This window comes from Mizuhopecten yessoensis, unplaced genomic scaffold (assembly GCF_002113885.1).
Source record: "Mizuhopecten yessoensis strain PY_sf001 unplaced genomic scaffold, ASM211388v2 scaffold9847, whole genome shotgun sequence".
NCBI lineage: Eukaryota > Metazoa > Mollusca > Bivalvia > Pectinida > Pectinidae > Mizuhopecten > Mizuhopecten yessoensis.
In genome coordinates, this window is record NW_018408252.1 from 703,307 (window position 1) to 727,116 (window position 23,810).

Consider the following 23,810-nt stretch of genomic DNA (forward strand, 5'->3'; position numbering starts at 1 on the left):
CAGAGTCAGAGGCGGGCACTATTCATTCAGTGACGGAGACGTGCACTATTCATTCAGTGACGAAAGCGTGCACTGTTCATTCCGTGACGAAGGCGTGCACTGTTCATTCAGTGGCCGAGGCGTGCACTATTGATTCAGAATCAGAGGCGTGCACTATTCATTCCCAGGCAGAGGCGTGCACTATTCATTCACAGACAGAGGCGTGCACTATTCATTCAGATTCAGAGGCGTGCTCTATTCATTCAGTGACGAAAGCGTGAACTGTTCATTCCGTGACGAAGGCGTGCACTGTTCATTCAGTGGCCGAGGCGTGCACTATTGATTCAGAATCAGAGGCGTGCACTATTCATTCAAAGGCAGAGGCGTGCACTATTCATTAAGTGACGGAGGCGTGCACTATTGATTCAGAGTCAGAGGCGTGCACTATTCATTCCCAGGCAGAGGCGTGCACTATTCATTAAGTGACGGAGGCGTGCACTATTGATTCAGAGTGCACTGTTCATTCAGAGTCAGAGGTGTGCACTGTTCATTCAGAGTCAGAGTCGTGCACTACTCATTCAGTGTCGAAGGCTTGCTCTGTTCATTCAGTGACTGAGGCGTGCACTGTTCATTCAGAGGCAGAGGCGTGCACTATTTATTCACAGGCAGAGGCGTGCCCTATTCATTCAGTGACGGAGGCGTGCACTATTCATTCAGTGACGGAGGCTTGCACTATTGATTCAGTGACGGAGGCGTGCACTGTTGATTCAGAGTCAGAGGCGTACACTGTTCACATTCAGAGGCAGAGGCGTGCACTATTCATTCAGTGACAGAGGCGTGCACTATTCATTCAGAGTCAGAGGCGTACACTGTTCACATTCAGAGGCAGAGGCTTGCACTGTTCATTCAGTGACAGAGGCGTGCACTGTTCAAAACGTGACTTCAGAGGAGTTGACTATGACTCAGATGCGTGCACTATGCATTCAGCGGCCTGCATTTTGCATTCAGAGGCGTGCAACTATATGGCATAGTAGATTCGATGCTAATGTTATTATTGCTCTGAATGTTCTTGAAGATCCCGCAATGACTTCAGTTCTACAAACCAAAAAATCTTATTTAGGGGGCTATGAATTAAGAAATATTGTTCCACTGTAGTTTCTCTAGGGACGTTATTGTGATGTCACAAATGAATCCAATTGAAAGACGTACAATAAGACATTGTTAATGACTAGCTACAACCGCAAAGTAGGCGCAACTATTTGAACTTGATCTTCCAGTGATAAATACTGGTGAGAGCGCTGCTCACGGATATAATAAAAAAAACATTAGCATAAATAAAATTATTCTTGTACCATTTATTCCATTTTTTTCTAGTTTAAGCAGAAAATCATAGAATTCATGTAAACCCTGCCTAGAAAATAATAAAACTTATACCGGCTTTGCCTAGAAAATAGCAATATTTATACAGACAATGCCTAGAAAAAAACAGAATTTATACAGACATAGCCTAGAAAATAACAGAATTTATACAGACAATGCCTAGAAAATAACGGAATTTATACAGACAATACCTAGAAAATAACAGAATTTATACAGACAATGTCTAGAAAATAACAGAATTTATACAGACATAGCCTAGAAAATAACAGAATTGATACAGACAAACATTGTAGCCTAGAAAATAACAGAATTTATACAGACACTGCCTAGAAAATAACAGAATTTATACAGACATAGCCTAGAAAATAACAGAATTGATACAGACACTGCCTAGAAAATAACAGAATTGATACAGACATACATTGTAGCCTAGAAAATAACAGAATTTATACAGACACTGCCTAGAAAATAACAGAATTTATACAGACATACATTGTAGCCTAGAAAATAACAGAATTGATACAGACATACATTGTAGCCTAGAAAATAACAGAATTGATACAGACACTGCCTAGAAAATAACAGAATTGATACAGACACTGCCTAGAAAATAATAGTATTGATACAGACACTGCCTTGAAAATAACAGAATTTATACAGACATGGCCTAGAAAATAACAGAATTGATACAGACACTGCCTAGAAAATAACAGAATTTATACCAAAAGATTTATAGAAAATAAGAGAACACATACAGCTACTGTCATTTACAGAACAGAAAAACAAACAAACACAAAAGGATCATTACGTCACAGGAAGAACCACTACATTTTTGTTGTTCGTTGTATGTAGAAATTAACTGTCAAATTAGCTGGTTCTTGGAAGGGTCGTGAGAAACGAAAATGGATAAAACATGTACTTTATAGAGAGTGCAACACATTTCTGTAGAAAAATGTCAGAAACGTGTCACTTTGCTAAATAGAACGGACAATGAGTAAAACTTGGAACTGACAACAGCTTTTTTTTATTCTGCAATAAAAACGTCCAACAGTTTTAAGAGTACACAATTTACTTCTGTGTTCTCTGCAATAAAGAAACGTATAGGTCCCTTACAGCGAGGTTAGCATCTGTCTTCAGTGCCAGTTAGTCATGAATGTTGACTATACTCACTTTACGACGACGTTGATGAACTTAGCTGCAGCCAGTGCGAGTGTACTTAGTCCAATTACTGACACGGTTTTCGCTCGACTTAATGAAGTTTTGCAGTAAAAATATACATACTGGAAACGTTGTATACAAAACCCCTGATCAGTCCCTGTACGCAAAAACTGAAAGTGTAAAATCTTATATACCAAAACAAATGTAATACACGGAAAGTGCGACCGAATGTACTTAACTTGAATATATTTTTTATGTTATGGAGATATAACAAAAAAAAAACTGGAGTGTACTCTAAATAAACCGCGAAGCGGTTTATGATGAGAGTACACTCCGGTTTTTTGTGTTATAGCTTCATAACATAAAAAATATATTCAAGTCAATCCTTATAATTTAATCTACTATACACAATCACTGTAGAAATCCACTTGCATTGATGGACTCTTTTTTCTTAGAAATTATTACGCCGCTGTTTCAGCCAATCAAAAGCGACGTTACAAACGGCGACGTCATTTTTTTACGTTATGGGCCGATAACATAATTTTTTAAGCCAATGAAAATGCTTGTTACAAGCAAGATTAACTTATTCTTATTTAAACCCAGCATCCTTTGTACAACTGAATGTATTCTTATATATACCTGGCATCTCTTGTACAACTGAATGTTTCATATTTATACCTGGCATCTCTTGTACAACTGAATGTATTAATATTTATACCTGGCATCTCTTGTACAACTGAATGTATTCATATTTATACCTGGTATCTATTGTACAACTGAATGTATTCATATTTATACCTGGCATCTCTTGTACAACTGAATGCATTCATATTTATACCTGGCATCTCTTGTACAACTGAATGTATTCTAATATATACCTGGCATCTATTGTACAACTGAATGTTTCATATTTATACCTGTCATCTATTGTACTACTGAATGTTTCATATTTATACCTGGCATCTCTTCTACAACTGAATGTATTCATATGTATACCTGGCATCTCTTGTACAACTGAATGTATTCATATGTATACCTGGCATCTCTTGTACAACTGAATGTATTCTAATATATACCTGGCATTTCTAGAGACGACGGCTTCACTAATATTGCCACCGATAGCAAGTCGTCTAGCTAACCACCTATTACTAGCTATATACAAACAATCATGGGGAAAATAAACAGATTAATATTGTAATATTTTTCAATCTCTGAGTTTCAGCACGAATATGGTCTTATAGACGTATGTTTATAGTACGGGCTCTGGAGGTTTGGTAGACCTAGGTTTATAGTACGAGCTCTGGCGTGTTGGTAGACGTAGGTTTATAGTACGGGCTCTGGTGGTTTGGTAGACGTAGGTTTATAGTACTGGCTCTGGTGGTTTGGAAGACGTAGGTTTATAGTAAGGCCTCTGGTGGTTTGGTAGACCTCGGTTTATAGTACGCGCTCTGGTGGTTTAGTAGACATAGGTTTATAGTACGGAGTCTAATGGTTTAGTAGACGTAGGTTTATAGTACTGGCTCTAGTGGTTTAGTAGACGTAGGTTTATAGTACGGGCTCTGGTGGTTTGGTAGACGTAGGTTTATAGTACGGGATCTGGTGTGTTGGTAGACGTAGGTTTATATATGTAGTACGGGCTCTGGTGGTTTGGTAGACGTAGGTTTATAGTACGGGCTCTGGTGGTTTGGTAGACGTAGGTTTATAGTACGGGCTCTGGTGTGTTGGTAGATGTAGGTTTATAGTACGGGCTCTGGTGGTTTGGTAGACGTAGGTTTATAGTACGGGCTCTGGTGGTTTAGTAGACGTAGGTTTATAGTAAGGGTTCTGGTGGTTTGGTAGACGTAGGTTTATAGTACGGGCTCTAATGGTTTAGTAGACGTATGTTTATAGTACTGACTCTGGTGGTTTGGTAGACGTAGGTTTAAAGTACTGTTTCTGGTGGTTTGGTAGACGTAGGTTTATAGTACGGCTCTGGTGGTTTGGTAGACGTAGGTTTATAGTATGTAGACGTAGATTTATAGTATGTAGACGTAGATTTATAGTATGTAGACGTAGGTTTATAGTATAGGCCCTGGTGTGTTGAAAGACGTAGGTTTACAAATACGTGCTATTGTTGTTTCGTAAGACGGTGGTTTTTAATATTGGCTTAAATGTGTTGGTAAACGCGATTTCATAAGCCATCTTTGTTGTTAAGTTAGACGCGTATATATTGATACGGCGCTAGTGTGCTTGTAGCCGCGTATATATTGATACGGGCGCTAGGGTGCTTGTAGACGCGTATATATTGATATGGCGCTAGTGTGCTTGTAGACGCGTACATATTGATACGGCGCTAGTGTGCTTATAGACGCGTATATATTGATACGGGCGCTAGGGTGCTTGTAGACGCGTATATATTGATTCGGGCGCTAGTGTGCTTGTAGACGCGTATATATTGATACGGGCGCTAGTGTGCTTGTAGACGCGGGTTCCACTTACGGTGTCGCAGATAACTTTTGTTGAACCATTAAATCATTGTATAAATGGTGTTTATTGGGGTCAAATTTTGATGAACTCATTTTTTCTACCATTAAAATATTTAAAACCACGGAATTTGATATTGATATTGTGCCTCAGTTCTACAATTTTACGAGGGAAAAAAATAAACCTTTAACAATGCAAAATGCAAATAGCGAATTTGTATTTGATTTAAACTCGGAAAAAAACCGTGTTATTTGCATGATTTAAAAATGTAAGAAATCAATATTCCTATCATGGTTTGTGAGTTAAAATACGCCTTGAAATGTGAAAGTTATTATCATGCAGATTGTTCTGCCTTGGCGGAGGCCCACAGATTCCTAGTGATAGATTCCTAGGACGAGACAGTAATATGCCCCTCTGAGAGGGTATTGTGACAGTTTATTAAATGTAGCATGCAATTCAACCAAAGAATATTTGCCATTCGAAGATAAAAATCATATAATTTAAGCAATAGGTCACGTCACTGATGGCGAATTTCAAACAATTTAATTTACATTTTAAAATCTAATACCGTTTTCGTATGAGTAATATTCGTCTGACTTAACAACAGTCTAAATAGAATAACTCGGATCATGAGTATTTTGGGATTATTCACAAACTCTTCAGATGTTCCCATGGATGTTTCACAGTACAAGGGAGGTACATGTAACCTGTTTCGGAGAAATGCATTTTAACATTTTTTTGTAAAATAAAATTTGCAGAATTGATGAAAATCGTGTGTTCTTTTAAATAACGAAAGTATAATTTCTTAAACGTATTCTTTCAATTCAAAAGCGATTTAAGTTAGCCTTACCCCTATTTTTTAATGAAAAATTACAGATTTTCACATTTTTCTTTTTACAGATTTAACGCTTGATAAAAAAAGTTCTGCTATTAAAGTTTTAGTAATATTTAAAGGAATGTGTTTCGCTTCTTAATCAGCCACAAAAATTGGAGCTCCGTGTTCTTCTTTTTTGTCTCATTATTATTTGACTTTTATTAGGTTAAAAAATCATAAGTGCTTCAGTTACACTATATATGTAAAAAGATACTAATAATGTACAATTTTCCACTTTGTTGTAACTTCTGTTAATGATATTGAACATTATAAAATTGTACAACAAAAATGAACTTGATACGGTTAAAAATTGCGATACAACGACGATGTAAGTAACCAACCTAGTGTAAAAAAAAGGCAAAAACCTGTTACACGAGATCAAAACGAGTCTTGAACGTGATTTAAACCTCCGAAGAGTACTACCTTAACGCGTGTTTATAGAAAAAAACATGTGTGTTTCTGTTTCTTATTCTCATTTAGAAAACTATTGCCGTTTTCAGATTTAAATAGAATAAGGCATGTAGCCTTGAAAAATGAACAAATAGATTTTTGGCAATCCTGCAAATTGCTTTATATAAATCATCCCAAACACAGTGGTGTGATTTCTTACAAAGAAAAGGAAAGCAAGGTTTGTTGGCGCCATTTCTTAGACACATTTTGCTTTGAGATGATGGCGAACTCGAACCAAATTGTATACGTCTTATTGAGGGAGAGACGTTAAAGTGAGAGAAGTCATCCAGGTCCAATTTACTTATAAGAAGGACATCGTTATATACGATTGAATGCATGATATACAGAACTTCATTCACAGGTCTCCACTACCTGTCAGAGGCCTGCGGTATACCAATTTGTGGCCTGTTGTCTCGTTCAACCAGACTCTTGTTGTCTTGTGCATGCTTCGTCGAACAGGGTGATGAGAGCGTCTGGTTGACCGAGACAATGTGGCCTGTGAGGTCATCTTAAGGTAATAGGATTGTGTCACCATTTCTCAGTAGAATTTCTTCCAATTTTGTAGTTATATTGCGTTGAAGTGAAGAATATTTTCTACCACCAAAAAAATATAGGTTGTCAGAATTTAAAGGATTTGAAATGAAAATTTATGTAAATAAAAATGATACTGACATAGATTAGTATTGCATTAATGTATGTCAATTTAATAAATGCTGAAATTGTGTAAAATTAATTATCAGGTGTGTTAAGGATTTGATTGATCAGGCAGTGGAGACCTTCAATCGTAGAGGCGTCAGGTGTGGTAAGGTTTTAATTGACCAGGTAGTGGAGACCTTCAATAGTAGAGTCGTCAGGTGAGTAAAGGATTTGATTGATCAGGTAGTGGATACCTTCAATCGTAGAGGCGTCAGGTGTAGTAAGGTTTTGATTGACCAGGTGGTGGATACCTTCGATAGTAGAGGCGTCAGGTGTGGTAAGGGTTTGATTGATCAGGAAGTGCTGGCCTTCAATAGTAGAGGCGTCGCGTGTCTTAAGGTTTTGATTGACCAGGTAGTGTTGGCCTTCAATAGTAGAGGCGTCATGTGTGGCAATGTTTTGATTGATCAGGTAGTGGAGACCTTCAATAGTAGAGGCGTCAGGTGTGGTAAGGTATTATTTGACCAGGTAGTGGAGACCTTCAATAGTAGAGGCGTCAGGTGTGGTTATATTTTGATTGATCAGGTAGTGGAGACCTTTAATAGTCGAGACGTCAGGTGTGGTAAGGTTTTGATTGACCAGATAGTGGAGACCTTCAATAGTAGAGGCGTCAGGTGTGGTTATATTTTGATTGATCAGATAGTGGAGACCTTCAATAGTAGAGGCGTTAGGTGTGGTAAGGTTTTGAATGAACAGGTAGTGGAGACCTTCAATAGTAGAGGCGTCAGGTGTGGTAAGGGTTTGATTGACCAGGTGGTGGAGACCTTCGTAGTAGAGGTGTCAGGTTTGGTAAGGTTTTGATTGACCATGTAGTGGAGACCTTTAATAGTAGATCTAGAGGCGTCATGTGTGGTAAGGTTTTGATTGAACCGGGTTGTGTTGATCTTCAATGTAAAAGGCTCAATGTGTGGTAAGGTTTGATTGAGACGTAGTTTTATGTATATTCTGTTTGCAATTGGACAGGTACATGTACATGTATATATCAAAATGAAATTTCTTATCTATAAATTAAATACAACATGTTTACTTGGATATTGTGAAAACAGTTGACAGCGATACCATTATTTTACTTGTAATTGTTCCAAAGCAACATACGACCTCGACAAACATGAAAATAAAATAAATTATCATCTTAAATTTTAATCATTATTTCGTTTTCTGATGTTGACAAACTATTACTGTTTTTTGGCTTAAACAAGAAAAGATCAGGTCAATATACAATATACACCAGTGATAAGTTACTCAATATAGCCTAATCAATATCCATTTTCTATAATCTTACCTTTCGTACGCGATCTGAAGGAGAGACAGGAATCACTTCAACTGTTCCGCCCATATAATGGTACATACCATTTAAGTCCCAGTAAAATCCTATCGGACAGAACCACTCGTGACAAGAGAAAACCAAACACGTCTGCCTGGCACTCTGTCCCGCAGCTACGTACCGTTAATTAAGTGTATCACTGTATTTCTCAGGGCTGACCTGGTTTTCTACACCCACTATCAGCCGTTCCGCACATCATTGAATGTGAACCCAAACAGTGATGAGTGTTTCCAGCAGACTGTATCCTGTCTCGAATACAACAGACTATGTACGTCTCTCCATTAACACTCAACACGTTAGATCAAAAGTCGCTTTGACGATATTGTTATGCAAGTACAGTGTATGCCACTTTCGACACAAAGACCAAGCTGATCGGTAGCCCTTTAAGTAGTGTAATGATTCTCCGGGTTTTAATGACATGGTTTCTCTATAGAAACGAAGATACCTTTCACACACCTGTATGACGTCACAGCTAATGTTACATTACTTGATATATTGATGTCCAACGAACGTCATTCATTACAGCATGAAACTTTGATATACCCTTCCACATCTGGCTGTAAACAAAGCTGGCACGGTTTTGATGTTGTGTACTAAAAATCAACTTAGGGACGACCTTGTAAAGATGACGTCATATTAGAATACGTTATAAATGTTATTGATAAATGGGGCCGCGGTGGCCGAGTGGTTAAGGTGTCTATTCTTCTGCTACCACCGGCCTCCACCACTGGGTGACAGGTTCGAGACCTTCATACAGGCAGTCGCCAGGCACTTACCGAAGGTCGGTGGTTTTTCTCCAGGTACTCCGGCTTTCCTCCATCTCCAAAACCTGGCACGTTCTTAAATTACCATAGCTGATACTAGGACGGAAAATACAAACAAACCGAACCAAGTATAAATGAAAATTTCTTAAAGAAATCGAGTTAGCGACTGTTACTATTTCAGGTTCGTTATAAAATAGGCTAGAATAAATAATCATGGAGGTGACGGTCTCCGAACGATGGTTCGACTGTACTGACGCCAAAGTTCATATGCAAATAACTTGGAACACAAACTGATACATCACCAGTCTGTAACTGACGACACTATTAATTAAGTTTATAAATAATCGGGTCGGATTTGGAGCCAAGCACCGAATAATCCCCCTTAATGCGTCATTTGAATCGGAAATACCAGTCAGTGCTTGCCAATGTATTGATAGGAAGGCTTGGCTTGTTTGTTGTCAACTTCACAACATGTATTAGTTGTAAAATAGCATATTGTCCTATCCTTAATCATTGTTTGTATTTTCATGTTGAAGCATATTTTAACGTGTTTAACTTGCATGTTATCATATTCTGTATCAGTTGTTTAAATGATTTTGAAATTTCAAATAAACGTAAAAATGAAGTTTCAAAACGCATTGCAGGCAGCTACATGTGTACGACTAGGGTTCAGTGTGACAGAAAACATCCGTAGCCTCACATTAACAGTAAACAAGTACATTTGACCAGCGAGTCTGGTGGTCACCACCAGGTTAAAGGGAGCCATGAAGACGACTCCGCTGATGCACATACAGCGATTAAGCCGTGTCAGATCGCCAGTCGGGGGGACACTGATAGAACCAGTCGGGGGACAATAATAGAGTCGGCTAAGTGTAAAGCAATGCTCATTGCTGAAAGTATTCATGATTGATATCATAAAAGAACCACCTAGAAAATTTTCTGTATTTTTGTGCTTCCAATTAAATCAAAAAATATTTCTTAAAAAATACGTGGATTCGCCATTTGACCAATCAGGATCAAGAATAGTAATTGCATGTAATTATGGATAAAGATGCTGGTATTACACTGGTGGTCAGCCTTGTTCTGTGATTTGCCAGTATGTATTTTGCATATTTAGTTTATTTGAAATCAAACCATTTTAAAGCAGTTAATGAATAGAAAACCAAAGCGTGACGGACAAAGGGACAGACGACTGTCCGTCACGACAGACGCACACATTAAATATCCCGCCCCCTCCCCCCTATAAAAGCGGGGACTAAAATGTTCTAGAAATTCACCGTAGCGTAGAAATAAACAAAAAACACACAGATTCAGTCACTTAAATAACTGGGTCGCAGATCTTTTTGTAATTTTATTTTTTTAATTTTATTTGCTGATATGTAAGTCGAGGATGCAGAAGTCAAGCCGTGAGCGTGCCAGAGACCTATCGTTAGTTACCCCATAGGATCATGTAGTGAATCAACGCACCTTATCTATTTCTGGTGTATGTCACGTGAAATATAACATGGGCCTACAGTGGTGAAGTTCGACGAATTACATAAAACATTGCTTTCTCCGTATTTTTATTCTACCAACAATGCGTAATGTATAATATGTATTTTGCCATTCCTGAAAGTAATCAATACGGTCACGTATTATATAGCATGCTGGTACAAGCTGATAGAAGTCTACCAACAGTCACACACTAATTAGAACCGGAATTAAAATAAATTTTAATATAATTATAACCTACAGAATGATGAAAGTACAGACAAAAGTTCCTTTATAAGCTAGGAGAGATTTGGCGTACATCTTATAAACTTAAGATCAATTTCTCCGGAAGGCACGATGTCGCCTCCACCTTATATTATTTGGTGTCTATTTAAGCATTGAACTGTTTTTGTATGGTATTTATGATCTATTTGAATGACACAGCGTTGCGAGCAAACAAATCATAATGCGCGCTAGCAGTTCCATACTTATATTTATGTTTTCTCTGCCTCTTATGTTCTTTTTTAACTTTTAATTTATCTTTAAAATTAAAAATGCCCGCCTTATCGACAGTCCACACAATTTCGTTCAATAGTTTGAACAGCGTATTGTCGCGTGGTGATTGGCAAACAAAGTATAACAAACACTTCAATTTTATTCCACAATTCAGTGTCAATACAATTGCGTATGATATGTCTATAGGGTGATTTAAGTTTATCAATAGAACTCTGAGCTGAAATTAGATTTGAGATTGTTTCGATTTTTCCCCGGAACAAATTTCGCGCATGGACAAATACAGTGAACACCGTAAATCCGACCTTGCCCTCCACGAGAGAGTTATTTTTGGAAGTTAATTTGAACTTTTCTCTTTGCTCATTTGTGAAGAATCCAGGCGTGAATGTATTTTTTGATTGTATGGGAACTTGACAACTGTCGGTAGATTCTAGAACAGCCTCGTTATTTGACATGTCGTCAGAAACTGAGGAACCGTGGATATGAGACGCGTGAAACTGATAGCGTTTGAAGTGAGTGATCTTGCGACGGAGCACAGGTTTGTTACAAATGTCTGAAATGTTTATGTGTGCTGTGACTCATATCAGTAGTTCTGTAACATATGTGTCAGTAGGTCTATAGAATATGTGTATTTCAGACATTTGTAACGAACCCCTGTTGATCAGTGCAGTGTAACAGACGATATTTCTGATAAATTGCATGAGCGTTAAAATTGTTTCCATTGCCGGCATTGGTGATTTCAACCGATGTACATTTGGTACGATATTGCAGACCTTAGTCTTGTTTTCGTTGTAATAAAAGTGTTTTTTATTTTATTTTTTATTTTGCACATAAATTTACAATCACATTGTCAAATCTTTTATATTGGATATTGTAGTTCCGGTTAGTGTTGTATAAATACGCTAAGAATTGTGTCTCGTGATGCATGGTAATTAAAGTCCCATCAGCGACACAGCTTTCAAAGAGGCTATATAGTGACAATGCCATACACATGTAAATATAATGATATATCCCGCCGACTCGCCAGATTCTGCTCTGCCGCTAACTTAATGGTAACTGATGATATTAAAATTTACGTTTTTTATGATTTTTGTTTTGCTATTTTTAAAGAGCTAACAACGAATCTGTGTGTATTAGGGGGATCTATTTGGGTCCTACCAGGGGAGGAAATTTCGGAAAAGACATTAATTAAGGTTTAAATCAATCATTTTGCGTACTACCAGGAGAGGAACTTTGGGAAAGATATTAATCAAGGTCTGAATCAAATATTTTTCTCCATCGTTTTTGAATGTTGATAAACAGTTCTCCATTATGTGTAAATCTTAGTTAATTACAGCTGAGCACGTTATCTGTCACTTAGTAGATTTTGACTAATAAGGCAATCTAGATAATCTTATAAAATGACTGTTCCTTTGCATGTACAGACACTTGATCAAACGAATTGCAGTTGAAAGACTAGATCAGTACGTACTACTGTTTGTTGTACAATATATCTGTGACGTCACATATAGAGGTTACACAACGAGTGGTTGTTGAATATGGTATTTATTTCACTCGAGTAAGATCATTTTCAAAAGTTACAAAAGACACGAGCTTTAGCGAGTGTTTTTCTGTAACTTTTGAAAATGAACTAACGAGAGTGAAATAAATACCATACTCAACTACCACAATCTCAGTCGGAAACAGCTTGAGTATTTCCTTATTTGAACAAGCTAAGGCTGGCGTACTGATATGACCCATATGTAAAAAGTCACTCATTAATATTCAAAAATGACCTCTTTTTTTTTTACAAATTTAATAATTTTCAAAATTAATGTTTCGGCAACAACTTCATGATTTTTTTTTTAGATGAACGATTTTAAATATTGAGAGTATGCAGTATTGCATTGATTAATATATATTAACCACGGACTACATGTATATGCGCGTAAGCATTGTCGTACGAAGTCTGCCTCCCGCCAAGTGATGAAGACGAACTACAGTAATCGCTGTCAATGTCCAAAACCGTAGTTCTGGAACGTTCTTCGTGACGGTTCTATGGTTGACGTTTATAGTGAGAGTTCCGCCATAGACAGGCCCTCCAAATATTGATAACGGGACGTGGGGGTGGGGTGTGGGGGAACTAAATATTTTTCGACACTGTGACATGGATCTTGTTTGGGTTTCACGACCTGGACACGCGACGGCGGTATGACGTCGAAACGATATCGAGCGTCTGTAGCAATTTTGCCTGAAACTAGCGATCAAAATTGCCTTAATAACCCACTTTTCCCATAGCATAACCTCAGAAAAGTCACCAACATTTGCTGGATGTTGACAGCAGACGACGTGAGAAAAACAGCACGCGGCAAAAAGCGCGTGAAAAAAGTCTCCCGGTCAAGGTTCATCTTCTTGACCAATCAAAATTACGCAAGATCATAAACCACGTGCGGTGTATAACTCATATTCATCAAACAGTCTGCATGTTTATACAATGATCTGAGAGTGGAGTAACGCAGCTTATTGTGGTAGAAACATTTTTATCACAAAATGTATACTGTGTTATCCAATGAATATACCCATGTCATATTGTTTTGCGTATTAACCCATGTTATGCGACCTAAAAGTCCTGTGATTGGTGGTAAGTTTCAATTGTTTTAATTGTGACGCCAATAAATGACGTCACAGACTTACGCACTGGGGCAAAAATGGCGGCTTCTTGTGCCACAAATCTTGATTATGTGATAAAAAGGATCTTACACTCGTTTCTATTTCATATGAAATTGATGAAACTCGTCACCAATTTTTCATTTTACCTCGGTTAATTGAAAAATACTTTGACTCGTTTCATAAATCTCATGAAATGGAAAATAGGAAGAGGTTGATTTGCATCAGGTTGTCAGTGTCCTGTATATCAACTCCAGGGTAATTTTACGGAACGTTAACCAGTATTGTGTAATGCTTGTTCTATAGTTATTCCAGAGAGGAAGCCACACGCTCACAAACCGCAGGATTAAACTGTATCTGCCTTCCACAGTCATGTTCGCCAATGTTTCAATGCGCAAAGGAGACAATATTCAAGTCCCGTGTCCTTTTAGGAATGACTATGGACGATTAATCGTCATGACTAATGACGATTAAGCTCTCATAAATAGCTGGAAAGCCGGAATTCTGTGATAACGCATGTACATTATAAAAACTAATACATTAGGAGTGGGGAAGTAGGTGACATGTGTTAGTATCCTCTCAGAATGTACCACGTTTTATTTTATAATTTTTCGCATCGCTTCAAATAACATACACCACACTATATTGTAATACAAATTTGATGAAAACGTGCCTACCACACGTGTGTGGTTAAAAGTTAAAAGTTACAAATTTTCTAATTATCGGAGATCTGCGATGCAAACTGTCAAATGATCCCAGAGTTGCGTTGTAAACTGTCAAATTATCGAAGATCTGCGTTGCAAACTGTCAAATTATCGGAGATATGCGTTACATACTGTCAAATTATCGAAAATCTGCGTTACAAATTACCTAATTATCGAAGATCTGCGTTGCAAACTGTCAAATGATCCCAGAGCTGCGTTGCAAACTTTAGAATAATCGGAGATCTGCGTTACAAACAGTCAAATTTTCGGAGATCTGCGTTACAAACTGTCAAATTGTCGGAGATCTTCGTTACAAACTGTCAAATTATCGGAGATCTGCGTTGCAAACTTTAGTATTATCGGATATCTGCGTTACAAACTGTCAAATGATCGAAGATCTGCGTTGCAAACTGTCAAATTATCGGAGATATGCGTTACATACTGTCAAATTATCGAAAATCTGCGTTACAAATTACCTAATTATCGAAGATCTGCGTTGCAAACTGTCAAATGATCCCAGAGCTGCGTTGCAAACTTTAGAATAATCGGAGATCTGCGTTACAAACAGTCAAATTTTCGGAGATCTGCGTTACAAACTGTCAAATTGTCGGAGATCTGCGTTACAAACTGTCAAATTATCGGAGATCTGCGTTACAAACTGTCAAATCTTCTAATTATCGGAGATCTGCGTTCAAACTGTCAAATTGTCGGAGATCTTCGTTACAAACTGTCAAATTATCGGAGATCTGCGTTACAAACTGTCAAATTATCGGAGATCTGCGTTACAAACTGTCAAATGATCCCAGAGCTGCGTTACAAACTGTCAAATTATCGGAGATCTGCGTTGCAAACTGTCAAATGGTTCCAGAGCTGCGTTTCACACTGTTAAATTATCGGAGATCTACGTTGTAAACTGTCAAATTATCTGCGTTACCTTTATAGGCGAGAGTGAAGTATTCCAAACCGATTTACAATACAGTGATAATATCTGTATTTTTATTGACATTTGATATCATCCGTATTTTTATTGATAGTTGTTATTATCCGTGTTTTTATAGACAATTTATATTATCCGTAGTTTCATTGACAAGTGACATTATACGTATCCTTATTAGCAAAAGATTTAACCCGGGTCTATATAAGTGTAGTCTTTAATAATAAAAAATATCATAATTCCTACTGAAACTAACTATACAAAATATGTAAATATGTAACGAATATTTCTAGATTCCTATAAAATTCATGAACTCCCTCCACAATGAGTACATGAATTTGATTCTAGCATATCTGGGTCTGAAGAAGATTGTTGATATTTTATTTTATTTGGCTATTTTGGGACCGGGCCATCATGCTCTTATTAAAAATGTTTGAACAATTTTTCACTCAAAACTTTCCTATAAAAATACATTAAAATTTACTCCAGCACCAAAAGAACTTTTGATACATGACTACATGTAATGGTTTTATTATAGATTGCTCATATTGTGTTCATTGTGACCCTCTAAGTCACTGCCCCTCTGGTCCTTAGGGTAAGTCAGGGTCTACAAAAATGCACACACACATAATAATAACTTAAAATGAGTTTGAATATCCCCTTTCAAAATAGGCAAAATATGTCGTAAGTATTACTTCCCAAACTGTAACTTATAGGCTATGACATATTCTATGGGTGCAGTGAGCGTAACCCCTGGATTACCGAGGATGAAGTAATGCAGATTTAGTGAATGTAGGTAAATTAACATAAAATGTATGTTCCGGACAAACCTTGGTGTAAATATTAATATAGGTCTTTAATTCTGTCTATAGTCAGGCGAGTAACTGCATGTAAGCTGTTACGCTGGTGAATAAATCAAATTTAAAAAATAACAAAACAAAAAAGCACGGCTTTCGGCATACTGAATGTGTCTTCCGGAATTGTTGATATAAAATACAATTAAAACACGATTTTTATTGTAGAATGTCTCAAATTTGCAATTGTGATCCTGAGACAGATAAATTTGAAAGGGGGGGGGGGGGGGGGGGGGGGGGCTTAAATATAGCCTTAAAACTAACTCATCATGAGTACGGGCACGTTCCTGCTAGTCTGATTCCAGGCCCGATTTAAGACCGTGACAATCTGCCTTCCAAAAGATACACAAGTTTAGCACGTTTGATGAACGTTGATATTAGTAGGGACAATATGTTCCTTACAAAACTGATAACGCCCAGCCAAAAATAGCTTGGCATCACGCTAGTCTGAACAATAAACGGACCTATAAAAAGTGAGTGTTGAGGGGTCAGAAGAGGGTGGGGGTGGGGGTGGGGGNCTGTCATTTCCCTTACTTAGTTAAGTTCTGTTCTTATCATATTGGTTCTCTTCATATTTTAAACCATGTTTTAGACTATAAACCACTTTCAATTGTTCACGTTACAATATTCACATGTACAATATTCACGTTACAATATTCACGTGTACAATATTCACGTTACAATATTCACGCTTTTTTAAGCAATCACACATTCACAATCCGAAAACACGTAGTTGATAATATGTGTTTCTGCTGAAAAAGACTGTTAGTATAGTTTGACTCCCCACTGCTACCAACAGCACAACAACAAGCTCTAGGTACCAAGCCAACACGTGCTACTCGCGAGAAGACATTTTGACAGAAACAATGTTAAAAACTTATTGTAAGTGTTATAAGACCTGAAATCCTTACGTCATCCAATGATTTTGTATTTGAATAAGTACGGCGTACGCTGTGATCTAATTGATTGAGCCCGACGGAGAACAGCTAAACAAGATAGCTAATTGGATCAAGATTCCTTGTCAATTCTCGCGAGACAGACCAGGTAATTAAGGACAACCCGGCTGATTTTTGACGATACCTTTCTGGACAAACAAGGACGTTTTTTTACTTTTATACACTATTTGTGAAGATTTGCGACATTTCGTATTTGTGCTTTGTCGCCCGCGAAATAACGCCAAGCGATAAAACGAAATAACGAAAAGGCGAAAACCCACCAAAACGAAAAGACAAAAAGACGAAAACCCGTCAAAGCGAAAAGACGAAAAGACGAAAAAGCGCCAAAGCCAAATAACGAAATAAAGCAAAAAGGAGTGAGAAAAGACGCCATTTTATTTCTACGCTTAAGCGTTATTTTTACTTCGGTTTGGCGTTATTTCGTTATTTCGCTTTGGGTTTTTTTTGTCTGTTCGTTATTTCGTTTTTTCGCTTGGCGGTATTTCGCGACGAAGCGAACAGATGAAATGTCATATATCAGCCACCATATGGTACTGAACCATGTAAGTTGTCATACCTGGGAGCAGTATCTACTATAAAGGTATTTAAGTTTATTGGATATCTGGAAGTGCAGGAAGACATTTCACAAACTGTTTTCACCGGAGTGATATGATTTTTCAAGACGTTTCAAAATATCACACCTGAAGACGAGATCATTTTACACAATAACACACTGAAGCAACATTCACAAACTAAATGCTATATATACAGCAAGGCGATCGCGAAGCGGTAAACTGTACGCACGTCATACGTTGAATGAGCAGTTGTCTGTATCGTTGAAACTTATCAATTAATTGTGAGAAATTGATATTAAAGGAGACATAACTGAACATACACCTGGTAAATCAGTTAGTGCAGGGTAATATTGCACCAATGAAATCAAGAGGAATAAGTCTATTAATCAAGGTCAGATAACTGTGGTAACACTCACTTCACTGATTCAGAGCATACCTCCGTCGGATAATAGTGGTCATCCAACTAGAATGAACTCTCATAGCAAGTAACCTTCCTGTGGAGTTTGAATTCAATCCATCGAAAATAACTAAAAATATCGACCGGACAGCATTTCGGCATTTGTACGAAGGGATGTAACTCCGTAAATTTCGATCGGAAAATGATGATTATCAAACTCGTCTGAGTTGTCGTTGTAATTAACCTTCCGATGAAGTTTGCAGTAAATCCGCTCGAAATTACTCGAGATATCGAGCGGAAACTGTTTCAGAAAGACATTAAAGGGGAATAACTCACTTAATTACTGTCGGACAAGCTACACGATACTATACTGAAACATTAAGAACAAACAAAATACTACATAACGAGACTACGTATTCGTCAAATGGCTTTCAATTGGTTCACCTCCTACTCGGTTCGTTAGTGCGTTACCAGTTACAGTATCGCTGTAAATGACCTGTTTAGATTGAGCCTGTTGAGACCGACAAAAGAAATATTCCGAAGTAGGGAACTCTACACGCTAGTCGTTTTACGAGATTCTCCAAAATTTGAAGGGGACAGCAGACAACTGATGTCCGTAAAATCTGCCGGGACAGCAAGCGTTGTCATGAAACCTGCAGAGACATCAAGCGTAACCGCTAAACCTGCAAGAATAGCATGAGTTGCCGAGGGATGTCCATCACATTCTCGTGATTGCCAGAACACGTCCTTCATAGGAAGATTTGACAGACTGAAGTGCCTTGCCACCAGAAGGCGGACAAGTTATATTGTCTTTCAATTAGTTAAGTATAGTTTATGAAGGGTAGCAGACTGTCGAAGGTTTAAATTTCCCGACTCAGACAGCACACGTAGTAATACTGTTCTGTCCCTTCTCTTATATCATCCTCCTAATTGCTGCTGTTCATCTTGTCGTCTGGATAGGGAACGATAAGTAGTAGCCACGGTGATTGCTGAACCTGACGTTGAGAGTCAGTTAAAGCCTCACCCACGTACTGCATTTTAAACTTCCTGAAATAATGAGGCAGTAAACGTTAGCTGTAAGAGTAGTCAATGCCCGAAATATCTGGTATGTTTACACTTGTACACAGATTGAGAATTGAAGCTCACTGTAAGGTGTCATTAAACGCATTTGTTTTCACCTTCTGTAACACTGCTGTAGCAAATTTCTGTATTTACTTTACTCCCTTCTTCCGCTTAGAAAACTCTAACGCTTATAAATTAACGTACATGCCGTGAAAAAAGGGTCGGCGGATTGATACTTGTTTCAAATATGGCACTGTTCACGCTTCTGCGAGAAAACAGTTCGATGAAAACCATTGCTTGATTCCTTTAACATCTAAATACACGGAACAATATGTCTTAGTATCAAACAAAGGGATACTGACAAACTTCTTATTCCACGGAAGCGCATTCAAATTTTTTTGACGGTAAAGAAACCAATTGCGACTTCGTTCTGGAACATCTGACCGCCTCACTTCCACAGCAGTGTGTCAATGCGCGTACGAAACGACCGTTGTAAATGAATAAAAATAGAAGAAGATAACTAGTGTTATTAACAGTGTCATTTCTTTATTTACTCATGTATCGATGTAGATTCACTGGAACTATATTATCCTAACAAATGAAATCTTCTTACCCGGGTTGCGCCCTTTGTCGGTTTATTTATATGGACGTCTACTCATGAACTGACACATCAAAATGTCAACAGATGAAGGCGAACGCCTTCTCTACTTGTTAGAAGCAGAATTGGTTTGGTTTAATATTGTTTAATGTCCTGTTAACAGCTAAGGTCATTTAAGGACGTGCCTCCATGTGTGTAGTGTATGCGTGCTTGCGTGTGTGTATGCAGGAGACATGGTTTTGTTGGTGTGCATGCCTCCTTGTGATAGCACTGATATGATGCCGACCTTATAGTGCTATCTCACTGAAATACCATGCCGAGGCACCTATCACAGCATTCCGCCCAGTCACATTATACTGACAATGGATGAACCAGTTGTGCCCCCCCCCCCCCCNCTTCCTCATCTTGGCGAAAGCTCAACATTCAAGCCAAAAGTGAGGTGTTGCCAAGCAAGGCGCTAGGAAATAAAAGGTAGTTAGAAGTAGAAAGATAGATGAAGATCACAACTATTGCAATGGGCGCAGCAGATTTATTTTGGTCGCTTTTGTGTCCCCAAAAAGAGGAAACCAAAGCAAATCCACAATTCTGCAGGGGGTTCCAGCATTAGTCGCCTCTTACGATACATGCATTGGGTAACAGCAGGTGTATTCTTTCCCCAATCCCCCACCTGCTGGGGGGTGTTAGAAGCACTAATTGCAGAGTTGGATGATTTAATTGAGAAAAGAGATGCAAACAAGGAGAACAATGCAAGGTTGAGAGATGAGAACACTGAACCATTTGTGCAAAGTATGCGGAATTAAAACACACACACAAGAAAACCAGGTCCTACATTAGATTATTGACAGGGAACTGAGAATTGTATCAGCTATATTTGGACCTTAACTAAACTGTTTAGGGTAATTTTACATGGTTTAGGGGTTTATATCGACTTTTGGTAAAAATAACACTCGTATATATGAACATTGGGGTGCCATTTGTACCGATAGTTGATCTAAACCCCTTAATCATGTAGAATTACTCTGGACACCTAAGTTTAGGTCCACATATAGATGAAACAAATTATCAGGTCCCTATGAGATTGATCAGATAACTTCTTACAAATGTTTTTACTGTTTTGATTTATTATAAAAAAAAAAATGATATCTAAATGGTCATATAATAACCTTTAATTATTACACAAGAATAAAGAAAGCATATTATTTAAGTTTTGTTCACGTCATCAACCGGGCGATATAAGTTCTGTAATACTTCATCAACAGGGCGATATAAGTTCTATATCACTTCATCAATTGGTCGATATAAGTTCTATATCACTTCATCAATTGGGCTATATAAGTTATATATCACTTCATCAACCGGGCGATATAAGTTATATATCACTTTATCAACCGGGCGATATAAGTTATGTAACACTTCATCAACCGGGCGATATAAGTTCTATAACACTTCATCAATTGGGCCATATAAGCTCAGTTCATAAATTTTGTACTTCCGTACACCTTTGTGATATAACACATTGAAGAAGTGCAGCGACATAATTATTAATTGATGAACACTTCCTTGCCGGCAATAAACCAACTCTAGACATTGTATCATATAAGGAAACTGTCTGCGTCACTGCGAGACGTTCACGGACCCCGTGATTATTTTTGATTTACTGTGGAAAGTGTGCATAAGATAATTAGTTTGTAGATTTAAGTGCCTCTTAAGTGCGCCAACTGGAAGATAAATCGTTCAATTAAAAACAAGATAGTCAATATCTCAGCATATAAAGAGGTCTTATTAATGTAAGTTATGTTCGATAAATCCCACACTGTTTGTGCAACTAAACTCTCGATGTATATGAAGCCCGTAGGCTCCGCGTCGACTGTAAAACTCAATTTGCGACAGTATAATCACGATATACCGCCGCAAATTTCCAAATACAGAAGAGCTATCCCCTAAATCTTAAATTATTCAATGATGTTGATGTCATTCTAAAGTTTCTATAGGTAACTTGTATCTAATAAATTAACACTTTACACGTTAGAAGTTTGCGACGATAATGATTGTTCTTCTACAGTATTTTTTCATGGTCTGAGGTAAAACTGATAAAATAATCAAATACACTAAGGGAAAAATAAAAGGAAAAAAAAATAAATGAAAAAGAACAAACGCTAAACTTCAATTATGAAAAATTCTAGAAGGAAAGGAAATACAGAAATAATGTCGAAAAATCTTCTAATTCTCTAATATAATATTTTGATCACTAAGGGTTCACGATTGTTGCTTGCAATAAATCGGGACAAAACAGAAAGACTAGAAGATATGTCCACTTTTTCCATTGAAGAGAACATTTTATTACATTTGTATAGATTGGAGGCCATGATATTTCAACTGAGAAAGCATGAAAAACACCAAGGATCGACAAATACATGTTGAAACGCATTTCAAATCCATAAGCGGTAATTTGAGCTTTATTTTGATAAACAAAAATACAACTTCATACAAATAAGACAAACACAATTACATATGTAAATTAAGGGAATCAAAACTATAAATCAACATAATGAATGCACGTTATAATATTTCATCAATGAGAAATGTGTTTATCTGTAACATAAAATACAAATAACGAAAATACTTCTGATTTGTCCGAGCCTCAAACTAACGAACGACAACACAACATCACCTAGCCATGACATATTACCGAGCCTCAAACTAACGAACGACAACACAACATCACCTTGCCATGACATATTACCGAGCCTCAAACACCCGAACGACAACACAACATCACCTTGCCATGACATATTACCGAGCCTCAAACTCACGAACGACAACACAACATCACCTTGCCATGCCATATTACCGAGCCTCAAACACACGAACGACAACACAACATCACCGAGCCATGACACATTACCGAGCCTCAAACTAACGAACGACAACACAACATCACCTAACCATGACACATTACCGAGCCTCAAACACACTAACGGCAACAACATCACCGAGCCATGATACATTACTGACTTCTACCGCGGCCACCGATGAAGTGTTACAGAACTTATATCGCCCGGTTGATGAAGTGTTACAGAACTTATATCGCCCGGTTGACTAAGTGTTACAGGACTTATATCGCCCGGTTGATGAAGTGTGACAGAACTTAAATCGCCCGGTTGATGAAGGATATAGAACTTATATCGCCCGGTTGATGAAGTGTTACATAACTAATATCGCCCGGTTGATGAAGTGTGACAGAACTTATATCGCCCGGTTGATTAAGTGTTACAGAACTTATATCGCCCGGTTGATGAAGTGTGACAGAACTTATATCGCCCGGTTGATGAAGTGTTACATAACTCATATCGCCCGGTTGATGAAGTGTGACAGAACTTATATCGCCCGGTTGATGAAGTGTTACATAACTAATATCGCCCGGTTGATGAAGTGTGACAGAACTTATATTGCCCGGTTGATGTAGGATATAGAACTTATATCGCCCGGTTGATTAGGTGTGACAGAACTTATATCGCCAGGTTGATGAAGTGTTACATAACTAATATCGCCCGGTTGATGAAGGGTAACAGAACTTATATCGCCCGGTTGATGAAGTGATATAGAACTTATATCGCCCGGCTGATGAAGTGTTATACAACTTATATCGCCCGATTGATGAAGTGTTACAGAACTTATATCACCCTGTTATGTTGATGAGAAATAACCATGAATACTTTTGGGTTGTACAGAATCTACACACTGACTAGATAATACTAACGTCGCTTCCTTATCTACCGCACACACTGACTAGATAATAATAACGTCGCTTCCTTATCTACCGTACACACTGACTAGATAATAATAACGTCGCTTCCTTATCTACCGTACACACTGACTAGATAATACTAACGTCGTTTCCTTATCTACCGTACACACTGACTAGATAATACTATGGTCGTTTCCTTATCTACCGTACACACTGACTAGATAATACTCACGTCGTTTCCTTATCTACCGTACACACTGTCGAGTTAATACTGACAGCGTTTCCT

The 23,810-nt window shown here is 37.9% G+C and overlaps 1 protein-coding gene across 2 annotated transcripts in view; it reads right to left on the minus strand.

Moving 5' to 3' along the window:
- LOC110458906 (orexin receptor type 2-like) overlaps window positions 1-23,810 on the minus strand; it is a 157,644-nt gene that overhangs the window by 36,517 nt on the left and 97,317 nt on the right. Inside the window, exon 1 of one of the 2 annotated variants that reach the window (XM_021510876.1) lies at window positions 8,283-8,409. The exons of the other annotated variant lie outside the window; for it this stretch is intronic. The gene's annotated coding sequence lies outside the window, so the exon portion shown is untranslated. Of the gene's footprint in view, window positions 1-8,282; window positions 8,410-23,810 lie in introns of those variants that run through there. 2 annotated transcript variants of the gene reach the window in all.